The 13,202-nt window shown below is 41.5% G+C and overlaps 1 pseudogene; it reads right to left on the reverse strand.

Moving 5' to 3' along the window:
• Positions 1 to 13: 13 nt before the first annotated feature.
• On the reverse strand, positions 14 to 131 carry LOC126177688 (5S ribosomal RNA; annotated as a pseudogene).
• Positions 132 to 13,202: the final 13,071 nt, after the last annotated feature.

Here is a 13,202-nt window from a genome sequence, read left to right on the forward strand (position 1 = left end):
AGTGCAGCCCGCGTGCTAACAGCGCTCGGCACACCGGATGGTCACCCATCCAAGTCCTAGCCCAGCCCGACAGCGCTGAACTTCGGTGATCTGACGGGAACCGGTGTTACCGTTGCGGCAAGGCCGTCGGCTTAATACAACTACAGGAGGAGCAAAATAAAAAAAGGACCGAAAGATACTTATAAAATGGAAGCGAAGTGATCCTTGCCAATGAACAGGAGAACTGACGGTCACAGAATGTGTTGGAAACCAATGTTTCGATGCACCAAGTTGGTGTCATACACGTCTGCACACGTACATCTTCCGCAAGCTCTGTCGCGAGTACTCAGTGTGAGAGAGAGGCAAACGCGTTTAGTGACCTGCTGAATGCAACATAAAATGGTGTTCACGATGAAGCTGCGTATTTCATTGTTGAGTGTCATGTGAAGCACAATTCATGGAAAACGTGCGCGAAACTATTTGCGCGAGAGTATAAGACAGCATCTTTTGGTAGAACCTCACTTACAGACTGCAATGCTAATCATAGTGACAAATGGCACGGGAAGTGCTGTGTAACAACTTTCTGAAAAGATCTCGAACACCAGAAAACATTGCACGAATCTTCCTGTAAACGTTTTCTGGAGCATTTTTCTTTTACCGAACCTGGATGTATCATCTCAGAAAAGACACTGTCTGCTCATGACAGTCTGTAGAAATACTCTTTAGACTCTTACTAAAACATAAAGAGATGTAGTCTACTAATTTATGAACAAAATATGTCTGAAAATCCTCTGAGGACCTCACAGCCAACACACACGAAGGAATTACACCTTTTTTGTGGATTTTTAATTGACCTGTCCTGGGATTTCCTGTAAACTACCTTTCACACTCATCGAGGTGGTAGAGAAAAGATAAAGTAATTTACAAAATATGATTTCGCTTCTTTCTGTTACCGTAATCACTTCTGTCATTGATTACTTGAGTGCACTTTATGAAATTCTGAAGTTGTCAGGGGTAAAATAATGGGAGCGGCAACTTATCTACAACTTGTTCCGAAGCCAGACTGCAGTTGTAAGAGTCAAAGGACATGAAAAGGAAGCAGTCGCAGAGATGGGAGAGTGGCAGAGCTGTAGCGCATCTCCCATGTCATTCAATTTGCACATAGAGCCAGAAATAAATTAAATTAAGGAGAAATTTTAAATATGAAACTGAAATTCAGGAAGAAGGAATAAAAATTTTAATCCCGAATGAGATTTTCACTCTGCAGCGGGCTATGCGCTGATATGAAACCTCATGGCAAATAAAAACTGTGTGTGGGACTGCACGTGCGGGACTCCTTTCTCGTCCCGCAAGTTTCGCAGCAGAGCATCTGTGAAGTTTGGAAGGTAGGAGACTATATACTGTCGAGATTAAGGCTGTGAGGACGAGTCGTGCTTGGCTAGTTCAGGTGGTGTAACACACGCCTGCAAAAGGTAAAGGTACCGAGTTCGAGTCTCATACAGTTTTAATCGGCAAGGCGTTTCAAAAATTTTAATGTTTAATGATGATGGGATTCTCCTAGAGACGGCAAAGGACTTGGAAGATCCATTTAGCGGAATGGGTAGTTTCTTGATAAGTACACTCCTGGAAATGGAAAAAAGAACACATTGACACCGGTGTGTCAGACCCACCGTACTTGCTCCGGACACTGCGAGAGGGCTGTACAAGCAATGATCACACGCACGGCTCAGCGGACACACCAGGAACCGCGGTGTTGGCCGTCGAATGGCGCTAGCTGCGCAGCATTTGTGCACCGCCGCCGTCAGTGTCAGCCAGTTTGCCGTGGCATACGGAGCTCCATCGCAGTCTTTAACACTGGTAGCATGCCGCGACAGCGTGGACGTGAACCGTATGTGCAGTTGACGGACTTTGAGCGAGGGCGTATAGTGGGCATGCGGGAGGCCGGGTGGACGTACCGCCGAATTGCTCAACACGTGGGGCGTGAGGTCTCCACAGTACATCGATGTTGTCGCCAGTGGTCGGCGGAAGGTGCACGTGCCCGTCGACCTGGGACCGGACCGCAGCGACGCAAGGATGCACGCCAAGACCGTAGGATCCTACGCAGTGCCGTAGGGGACCGCACCGCCACTTCCCAGCAAATTAGGGACACTGTTGCTCCTGGGGTATCGGCGAGGACCATTCGCAACCGTCTCCATGAAGCTGGGCTACGGTCCCGAACACCGTTAGGCCGTCTTCCGCTCACGCCCCAACATCGTGCAGCCCGCCTCCAGTGGTGTCGCGACAGGCGTGAATGGAGGGACGAATGGAGACGTGTCGTCTTCAGCGATGAGAGTCGCTTCTGCCTGGGTGCCAATGATGGTCGTATGCGTGTTTGGCGCCGTGCAGGTGAGCGCCACAATCAGGACTGCATACGACCGAGGCACACAGGGCCAACACCCGGCATCATGGTGTGGGGAGCGATCTCCTACACTGGCCGTACACCACTGGTGATCGTCGAGGGGACACTGAATAGTGCACGGTACATCCAAACCGTCATCGAACCCATCGTTCTACCATTCCTAGACCGGCAAGGGAACTTGCTGTTCCAACTGGACAATGCACGTCCGCATGTATCCCATGCCACCCAACGTGCTCTAGAAGGTGTAAGTCAACTACCCTGGCCAGCAAGATCTCCGGATCTGTCCCCCATTGAGCATGTTTGGGACTGGATGAAGCGTCGTCTCACGCGGTCTGCACGTCTAGCACGAACGCTGGTCCAACTGAGGTGCCAGGTGGAAATGGCATGGCAAGGCGTTCCACAGGACTACATCCAGCATCTCTACGATCGTCTCCATGGGAGAATAGCAGCCTGCATTACTGCGAAAGGAGCATATACACTGTACTAGTGCCGACATTGTGCATGCTCTGTTGCCTGTGTCTATGTGCCTGTGGTTCTGTCAGTGTGATCATGTGATGTATCTGACCCCAGGAAAGTGTCAATAAAGTTTCCCCTTCCTGGGACAATGAATTCACGGTGTTCTTATTTAAATTTCCAGGAGTGTAGTTCTACGGAGAACATCAACAAAGGTGAAAAAGGACTATACAATGTGCTTGAAATACGTACAATTATGTTGAGGTAATTATGTTAGAAATAAAGCTGTAGACGTGTGTTGTTGACTGCTCACGGGTGTGGGATCCGTACCAGATAAGGTTGATAGAAGAGATAGAGAAGATCCAACGGAGAGCAGCACGCTTCGTTACAGGATCTTTTAGTAATCGCGAAAGTGATGGCAGATAAACTCCAGTGGAAGACTCTCAGTAGGTATGGGTTTTGTTGGAGTTTCGAGAACATACCTTCACCGAGGAGTCAAGCAGTATATGGTAAATGGATTATCTGACCATGATGCACAACTGATTCACTTACTAAACCTAACAGGGCGTACACTTCAGAAACCATTGAGTAAAAGTGTGAGGGTGCTCAGCCCGGTATCTGTAAGTCACTTCAGAGAAAGTTTAGGAAATGTAAACTGGGAAGATGTAAATAATGAGCCAAATGCTAATCATAAATGCAGCATATTTCTTGATATATTTATATCCCTTTTTTAACATAGTTTTGCAAAGAAAGTTACTAAATGTAACACCACAAACTTTTCAAAGAAATCTTGGATTGCTACAGGCATTAAAACGACTTCAGAAAGAAAAAGAAAACTGTATGAGACAGCAAGAACTAGTAAAGATCCAGAAGTAGTTTTACACTATAAAAATTATTGTAACATACTGAGAAAAGTTGTAAGGAAATCAAGAAATGTGTATGTTGGAGAAGAAATTAACAACTCCAGGAATAAAATAAAATCAATATGGAATGTTGTTAGAAGGGAGACAGGAAAAGTAACCACTGGGGTGGGTAGTATTACTGTTAAAGAGAATGAGACCATCCTAACCAAAAACAGTACACAGGTAGCCAATGTATTTAACAATCACTTCTTAAGCGTAGGAGAAAAAATTGGTGAGAATAGTTCAAAAGAGAAAGCCAGGCAGTACATGGAAGAGGCAGTTCAGAAAAATTTTAGTCAAATTAAGTTTCATCTAACAACCTGTTGAGAAATAAGGAAAATTATTAAATCTTTGAAAAATAAATGTTCTGTTGGGGTAGATGAGGACAAGTTATTAAAACATTGTGGAGCAATTACAGTTGATGTTTTGAGTCACATATGTAATGCATCACTGACTCAGGGTATTTTTCCAGACAGGTTAAAATATGCCACTGTCAGGCCTCTCTACAAAAAGGGGGAAACCACAGATGTCAATAATTACCGGCCAGTATCCTTGTTACATCATTTTCAAAAATCTTTGAGAAAGTAATGTACTCAAGAGTGGTTAGCCATCTCAGCAGTAATGGGACACTTAGTAAATCACAGTTCGGATTTCAGAAATGCTGTTCCACTGAGACAGCAATATATAATTTCACTGTCCACATAGAGTCTTTAAACAGTAAAATGCCACCAGTACGAATATTCTGTGACTTATCCAAAGCATTTGATTGCGTGAACCATTACATTATGTTCGAGAAATTACAATTCTATGGTATAAATGGAACAGCATATGAGTGGTTTAAGTCATATCTACAGAACAGGAAGTAGAAAGTCTCTTTATATGCTTCAAGTGATTCAAAGGAGTTTACCACTTCATCTAACTTGGGTGAAATTACATTACGTGTTCCACAAGCCGGCCGGTGTGGCCGAGCGGTTCTAGGCGCTTCAGTCTGGAGCCGCGTGACCGCTTCGGTCGCAGATTCGAATCCTGCCTCGGGAATGGATGTGTGTGATGTCCTTAGGTTAGTTAGGTTTAATTAGTTCTAAGTTCTAGGCGACTGATGACCTCAGAAGTTAAGTCGCGTAGTGCTCAGAGCCATTTGAACCATTTGTTCCACAAGGTTCGATCATGGGTCCCCTCCTGTTCTTGATATATGTCAATGACCTTCCTTATGTGAAACAAGATGCTGAACTGACACTGTTTGCTGATGATACAAGCATAATCATTAATCCAGTAGAAGAAAGTCTGATAGAAAATGATACAAATAAGGTCTTTGGAAAAGTTATTAATTGGTTTTCTGTGAACGGGCTTGCTCTGAACTTTGAAAAAACACAGTACATCCAATTGTCTGCTGCAGAAAGTATACTTCCTTCAATAAACATAACACATCAAAAGAAGTCGGTAGCCAGGGTAGAGCATACTAAATTTTTGGGTGTACATATGGATGAAAATCTTAATTGGAAAAGTCATATTTTGGATCTCCTAAAGCGACTAGGTTCAGCAACTTTTGCAATCAGAATAATTGCCAATTTTGAGGATGCAGAAATTAGTAAGCTAACATACTTTGCATACTTCCACTCTCTGATGTCATACGGAATAATATTCTGGGGCAACTCAACACTTAGGTAAAAGGTATTCACTGCTCAAAAGAAAGTAGTTAGAATAATGTGTGGGGTTCATAGTCGCACTTCTTGTAGGCATCTGTTTAAAAAGTTAGGAATTCTTAGAACTGATTCACAGTACGTTTACTCAGTAATGAAATTTTTTCTGAACAACATGGACCAGTTTAAAATCAACAGCGACATTCATGATTACAATACCATAAAAAAGAAAGACCTACACTATCCTTTACTTAACCTATCTTTGGCACAGAAAGTGGTAAAATATGCTTCTATAAAACTTTCTGATAAATTACGAGATGAAAAAACATGTCTGTCAGACAGCATAACAGTTTCAAAAACAATATGAAATCGTACCTCCTTGACAACTCCTTCTATACAATAGATTGAATTCTTAAATAAGAGGAAATAAATCTGGAGATATAATATATGCACTTTGTGCCATTTAAGGTAATGGGTTAGATAATAGAAATATTTAGGTATAACACTTTAACGTAAACAAACTTGTTTCCTGTGCGCATTTGTTGTGCATTTGACAGGTTCCACATCATAACTGTTTTTCCGTGGTGTTGATCAATGGAACACGTAACTAACTAACTAATTTGCTCCCTCCTACGTATATCTCGCGAAGAGGCCATTAGGATAAAATCAGAGAGATTAGAGCCCACACAAAGGCATACCGATAATCTTTCTTTCCACGAACAATACGAGACTGGAATAGAAGGGAGAACCGATAGAGGTACTCAAGGTACTCTCCACCACACACCGTCAGGTGACTTTCGGAGTATGGACGTAGATGGGCAGAAGAGTAGTTGAAAATATCAGAAGTAAAGAGAATACATAATAAGAAGGAAAACATTTTAGATAAGGAGAAATACGTTAACAAATAATATAACTGTAGATCTACTGTCCACCTTCAGATAGCCCAAGAGACTGCCAACTGTTATGGATTTACTTCAGCTGTATTGAAATGTGTTTTATTTTCTACCGATTTCGGCGCTGCAGTACACTTCTTGAGTACACTCCACGAGAAACTGCGTAATCATGAGGATAACTGAGTAATCGCCATAATGCACATTGGTAGCTGACACAGCCAAATGGTGAATTCTTTCTTACTGCTTATGGTATCGACACCGCCAGTACATGAACAAGACTACGGGAGAGTGGAGTGTAGATTCATACAGCAGTGAACCGTGTATGATAAATAGTACTGACAAGAATAGAAGATTTTAATGTATGGTACTTCATAAGACTACTGAAGATGGCAAGATGGGATACGTTGATAGCGCGCACTCTGAAGCATCACGGAACATAAAAGAGACGTGTGTGAGTATGTCTGGCGAGTAGGGAAAGGGAGTGAGAAGACGTAAAACGTCAAGACGGAGACCTAGACAAGATCACTGTAAGCGGATTCAAATGGATGTGCGTTGCAGCAGTTATGAAGAAATGAAAATTTTTTCACAGGACAGATTAGCATACAGTGCTTCACGAAACAAGTCTTTGGAATTAAGACACAACAACATCAGTCAGTCACATACGTGGAAAGGTTACACCTGTTATATAACGGCACTGAAAACCAACGCTCCTTCCCGGTTACATTATTTCTAGAATGAGGACGTGCGGGCACGCGTGCCCACACACACACACACACACACACACACACACACACACACACACACACACACACACACACAGAGACAGAGACAGAGAGAGAGATAGATAGAGAGATGGACTGACTAAAATACTTCTCAGTTTGTGGCCGCAGTACTGGAGCCAAAATTAATGTCGTATTTACCAAAATAAAAAAGTTTTAAGTAAAAGTTTAAATTGCCTCATAAAGCGTGACGCTAGCAATTTAAATATGATAATAAAAGATCAACAAAAGCAGAAAATTGCGTCTGTCGAAGAATATGTAAACTCTCATTATAAAACAGTAATGTATTAGCACCGCAAATTGGAACTGTCACATAAAATGATATCTAACATGTCCTCCTATCCCTTCCCCTCTCAATCACTCTCTTTTTCAACGTTCCCTCAGTTGATTACGTTCGCCTTTCGTTTCGAAGGATGAAGTATGTATGTGTTTTCAGGGAGCGTTGTTCGAAATACTTTGCAGCCAAGAAAGTTTATTTGTTCGTCTCAGAGAGAGTCAGCTGTGTAAATCTTGTCGTCTAAGCCTCAGTTCATTCTCTAGTCAGCCAATATTCGTTTCCTAATTATATCTATGAGACGGTAAATTACAATATAAGAGTAAATCATAATATAAGAGTTGGGTTGTTTGGGGGACGTGGCGGAACCGGTTTATAGTATTTCGTGACTTCAATTACTTATAAATGATATTTCAGGTAGATCAAAAAAATATAAAACAGCGTAACAATTAGTTTGATCTCAGAAATGATTATCCCGGCTAATATTTGTCTCTCTGCGAAAGAAGTCTCCACTTGACGCTGTGTAGAAATGTTGTCTGTAAAGTCGTGTGGGTGGCACTAAACTGCATATCATTTATCAGATTTCACACAACTGTTACTTAATATGGAAGCACTTTTCTTTAGCAAAAGAAACATTTAGTTACAAAATGCTAGCGGCACACGACACTGACGTATGTCTCCTATTAAAATATTTCATGTAAATCGTCAGAAATAATTAGGCTTCATAGATCAGCAGATTAGAAATTGATGCTATGTAACGTGCCGTGAACACTGTTTTTAAAACTTCAATCTAAGTTGAATTCTGTCTTTTAAAGTAGATTCGGGACCAACGGCGCACCTTCATTTCCATTCATTCATTTCTAACAACATTTATGTTTGTTAAAATTCTCAATTGAAAACTGCCGCGGAGATATTTTTGCTAAGATGGCGGCAGACAGACGATAGTCAATTTGTCTGTTGTTATTCTCGATTTATGTTATCAAGGTAATATATTTAGATAAAACTCTTTAAGGGGAGCCAGAGGTGGTCAAATCCAAAAAATTACGATTTTTTTTTTGCTACCGAAAATTAATTGGAACATTCGTCTTTAATGTAAACTTTGAATTATTGTTCTACTCGCCCTAGAAGTGGAATTATTACCATTTTCCCCCACGCCTGCAGAGGAAATGGGCAGCCGCTGAATGCATCTAACACCGTCTCGTGACTTCCTGGCGAACTGCTTGGGATTTTCTCGGCCTGTTACGCATACTGCGCCTTATGTTACGCATACAGCGAGTGTGCAAGGGTTGGCTACACTGTTTTCTGTGACAAATATTACCCGTATTTCCTTACAGCTTACTCCTATTTTCCTCAGAATTTCGAACATCTTACTCCATTTAATATTGTCGTACACTTTTTTTCTGGTTACGATGCCACGTTTTAGTAACCGTGTATATAAGAAGAGGAAGAACGTAGGGAAAAGAAAATTAACACTAATACCAAGTTGCGATACTACAATGAATAAGAGCGCGGAACATCGTCTCTTTGCTGTTTACCGTTTCGAATTAGTTCAGTGTTGCGCCTGTTGTTGGTAGTATTATACTTCTTGTGTAAAGCGGGTAATATGCAGTATGTACAAGAATCAGGAGGGAACAATAAAACCAATTTTTCATGACTTAGCACAGCCAGAATTGTTGCACAAATGTCTACACGGAAAGACGCAGAATCCTAATGAGAGCGTAAACAACTTGATTTGGAAAGTGATTCCTAAAAGGGTGTTTGTAAGCATAAAAACACTGCACTTTGGCATTTATGATGCAATAGCAACCTACAACCAAGGGAACAGTGTGAAGTGTGAAGAGTGAAGTTCTGAAGGCATTAGGATTTACAGCTGGGGTGAACACTGTACGAGCACTAAGAAATATTGACAGAGAAAGGATAAGAGGAGCAGAAAAAAGAGAAAGGCATATGACGTATGATGGAACAACAGGCCAGGAAAGAAGACAGAAGAGGAAGCTTTTGGAGGATGAAGAAGAAGACCCTGATAATCCATCCTATAGTGCAGGAATGTATTGAGGTACTTTGATAGCCATTTCCCGTAAATTAGAATTTTTCGAATATAAGGAACATTTTCTCAAAATCCACTCAAGCTAGAGAGATGAAATTTTTATACAGCACTCCTAGTGGTCAAACTTACATTGTCACACACCCATTTGGAAATATGTTCAGTAGTTTCATTTCAGTTTAATTATAAATCAATTATTTGTAAAAAAATTTGGGTCATTAATAAAAAAATAATTGGAAGGAAACTAGAAAAGATACTCCAAAATCCCTCTGTCATAACTGCAATACTAAACCACTCTATATGTAAAAAAATTTCAAATTCTTCTATTTGGTAATTTATTCATAAATGTTCCTCAAACTTAGTGATTTTAACATGGGCAGCATAGGCACCTCCGGCTCCCCTTAAGCCTTTTATCTCTATTCTTTAGCATTTAAAATCGTTTTCAATGATAAATACCGACATATTTTTTATACCAGCTACTAGTACACTCCGCTGTATGTTACTAGCGCTCCTAATTGCGGAGCAGAAAATTAACACTTAAAACTTTGATTAGATTGGATTACAATTGAAATAAACACAAATCCACGTCTAGACAATAGCGACTCTATTTTTCAAATAATAATTAACAATATACAATTATAGGCTTTCTCTTTACAGACCTCACACGTCTCACGTCCGAACAGTTCATCGGTTAGCACAGGAAGAACAACTGAACCACAATTATCACAGACAACAACAAAAACACTATAATTGTCGTTTTCTATGAATGTAGTGCTCTCATAAGAGTTTTAATTCACGCAGAAATTAAATTATTACATGAATAATGAAATAATTATCGTCGTTTTTACACCATACAGTCTTTTTATACGTAGAATGGATACTATTGCTTGAAGTTTGTACACTTAGTTCATTTTAACATCTCGTGGCTAGAACATATTGCCGTGGATATTACAGGGAGGAGACCAGACAGCGAGGTCATCCGTCTCATCGGATTAGGGAAGGACGGGGAAGGAAGTCGGCAGTGCCCTTTCAAAGGAACCATCCCGACATTTGCAAGGAGCGATTTAGCGAAATCACGGAAAACCTAAATCAGGATGGCCGGAAGCGGGCGGGATTGAACCGTCGTCCTCCAGAATTCGAGTCCAGTGTGCTAGCCACTGCGCTATCTCGCTCGGTAGAAAGAGTTGAACACAGTTCGAAGTGACTAGTCTCAAACAGCAGAACATCAACCATGAGGCAATAGTCTTTAGATTTTTTTTCGATCATCTGGCTAGTAATAGACCAGATTATCGTTCAAATGCACATAAAGCCAAAGAGTAAATCGATAACATCGTAGATACTTTTCGTAATAATGTGTTTTTGCCAATTACTTCAAGGCAAACGATTAATGTGTGACTTCTCAGTTCTGACTTATTATCGAACTCATGTTCAGCTTTCTTCTATATTCGGAGTCGGCATTCTAAGTTAAAATATAATGATGTGTGCGGTATCGACCGCTATCCGGTAGGCCGCACTTTCAAACAAGCGCGCCGCCAGTTACGCCACCGCATTTCCTACTGCCGCCACCGCGGCACGAAGGCGCTGCCACAGACGATTACGCCGCTGCCAATGAGATGCATCAGACCCTTCTCCGCAGCTCCAGCGCCAACCCAACTTAAGGATACGGGGTACTTTTGCGGAGCAATATTATGTAAAAAGCAACACCTATTACTTTCAGGTACTGTTTATAATGCATATGTTTTACAATTTTTTTGTTAATAGCAGGTAATGCAGCATGCTTTCTAAACAAATTAGAAGTATTCTGAATATTTTTGAAGCTGATTAGGGCTCTTATAAAAAGTTGCAAAGAATCTGCTCCTCATACTGAGATACCATTTAATCCAATGTTATACATTTGAAGGAGACCAAATTTTTACCAGATATGCATGACATGATGGCTGAGGTACTACACCTATTTAATTCCACCTATTATGTATATTACAACGATAAAATATCACATTTTACATTTTAATTTCATAATTTTTTCCTAATAAAAATGTTATTTTTTCTATAATTTAGTTGATCCTGCAATGAAGCTTAGGTCTACTACGTAAGTATGGAATATTTCAAGATACAGGAAAAAATTAGAGCAATGCTTTATAAACTTTACGAAATATTAGTACCTGAAATCTGAAAAATACATGAACCGGGATTTATTTTCAAAGAATATCCTTAAGAATTTATTTTATTTACTAGCGATTCATCAAGAACATGAACACATTTAATCACACTATGTAAGCATGGAAGTAGTAACTGGTGAAATCATAACCAAATTGCTTTTAACAAATCGCAATTTTATTCACTTTAATAGCGCCTAAAAGTATTTTTTTAAAAAAGCCGATTTAAAATTATAATCAGAAAGCAAACTCTAAATATCAAGTTACAATTTATTCAGAGGCAGAAAGAAACAAATTTGACTGAATGAGCTTTCGGGCAGAGAACCTTGCCGCTCCCTTTTGACACGGCCGTAGTTACGACCGCTCACAACAGCCTCTGAAAGACTACACTGGTGCAAATCTGCAACACACCAGATTACTTTAAACTAAAAGTTTTAACAATCTACACAAGAACACAAACTATGCACCCCCGTAGAAGAGATGGACATGGTACAAAACACCAACAACTAAAATATTAACTTTGCCACCGAAGGTGCAAATTGATTTTAACTTCCAAGAAAAGTCCTACAGTGAAGGGGTGGCAACTTTATATACTAAAATAATCATTTAAATAAAAGCCCATGAAATGCCATCTTAAATAAAATTCTACACGGTTGGCCAAACAGTAGTTACGATGCTCTACAGTACACAGAAACCGCCTCTCAAGGTCATAGGCAACATCAAAACATATTTCACGTATTAGGCCGTTACACTCCAAGCAATAAATTCGTTAACAAGCCAAATCCGACAAACATGACAGAGGCAGCTCCGAACGACAGACAGACACTAACTGCCTAACAAATGTGGACGAGAGACAGACGAGCAAGCTGGGGACTAGAGACTGACCAAGAAAACAACTAGAATTTAACAAGAGTAAATCACACAACATATCACCAATCACTTAACTTCTAATAAACTGCGAGCGCAGCACCCTCAAATCGTTCTCCCGAACCGTCCGCTGCCAGCCGCTTCAACGGACGCAGGAAGGCGCGCCGATCTCCCGTCTCACGGCGTCGCAGCTCGCACCTGCCAGACCGATGTCGTGGGTTGACTCCTGTTGCTCTCGTGTCGACCGCGAAGCCACTACCCCTCGCTATACGCCGCGGCCCACTGGACTCACGTGGCGACTTCACATGCGCCGACGCTCAAAACGGACAAGTCATCTTGTGTCTCAGTGTGCGACCGACCGACCAACCGATCGATCCAACCGCCAATGACCGTTGCCTGACCAAACTCGAGCAGACTGGCGGCCTAACGCACAGACTCAGATGCAGGAACTAACCCCCAACCGGGCGACCACTCGCTGAGTTCTCTTACTGGCGGAGTGGAAAGACTTATGTTGCCGGCTTTAAAGGTTGATCCGAACGAAAGACATACTAGCACTCCAGACGACAAACAGACACTAACTGCCTCACAAATGCGGACGACAGACAGACTAGCAAGCTGGGGATGAGAGACTGACCCAGCCTGACCGACTGGCAAGCTCACAGCGTCCCTTAAATGCACGTGAACAGGCAACCTTTCTCCTTTCCCTCCAGAGGGAGATACCAAAGCTGCGATTGCCACAGCGGCGCCACCGGCAGAAACGAAGGAAGCTTCACACTGTAAGCTGCGGCGCGCTCTTCGAAACAGCAATTTTTACCAC

Source organism: Schistocerca cancellata, chromosome 3 (assembly GCF_023864275.1).
Source record: "Schistocerca cancellata isolate TAMUIC-IGC-003103 chromosome 3, iqSchCanc2.1, whole genome shotgun sequence".
Classification (NCBI taxonomy): Eukaryota; Metazoa; Arthropoda; class Insecta; order Orthoptera; family Acrididae; genus Schistocerca; species Schistocerca cancellata.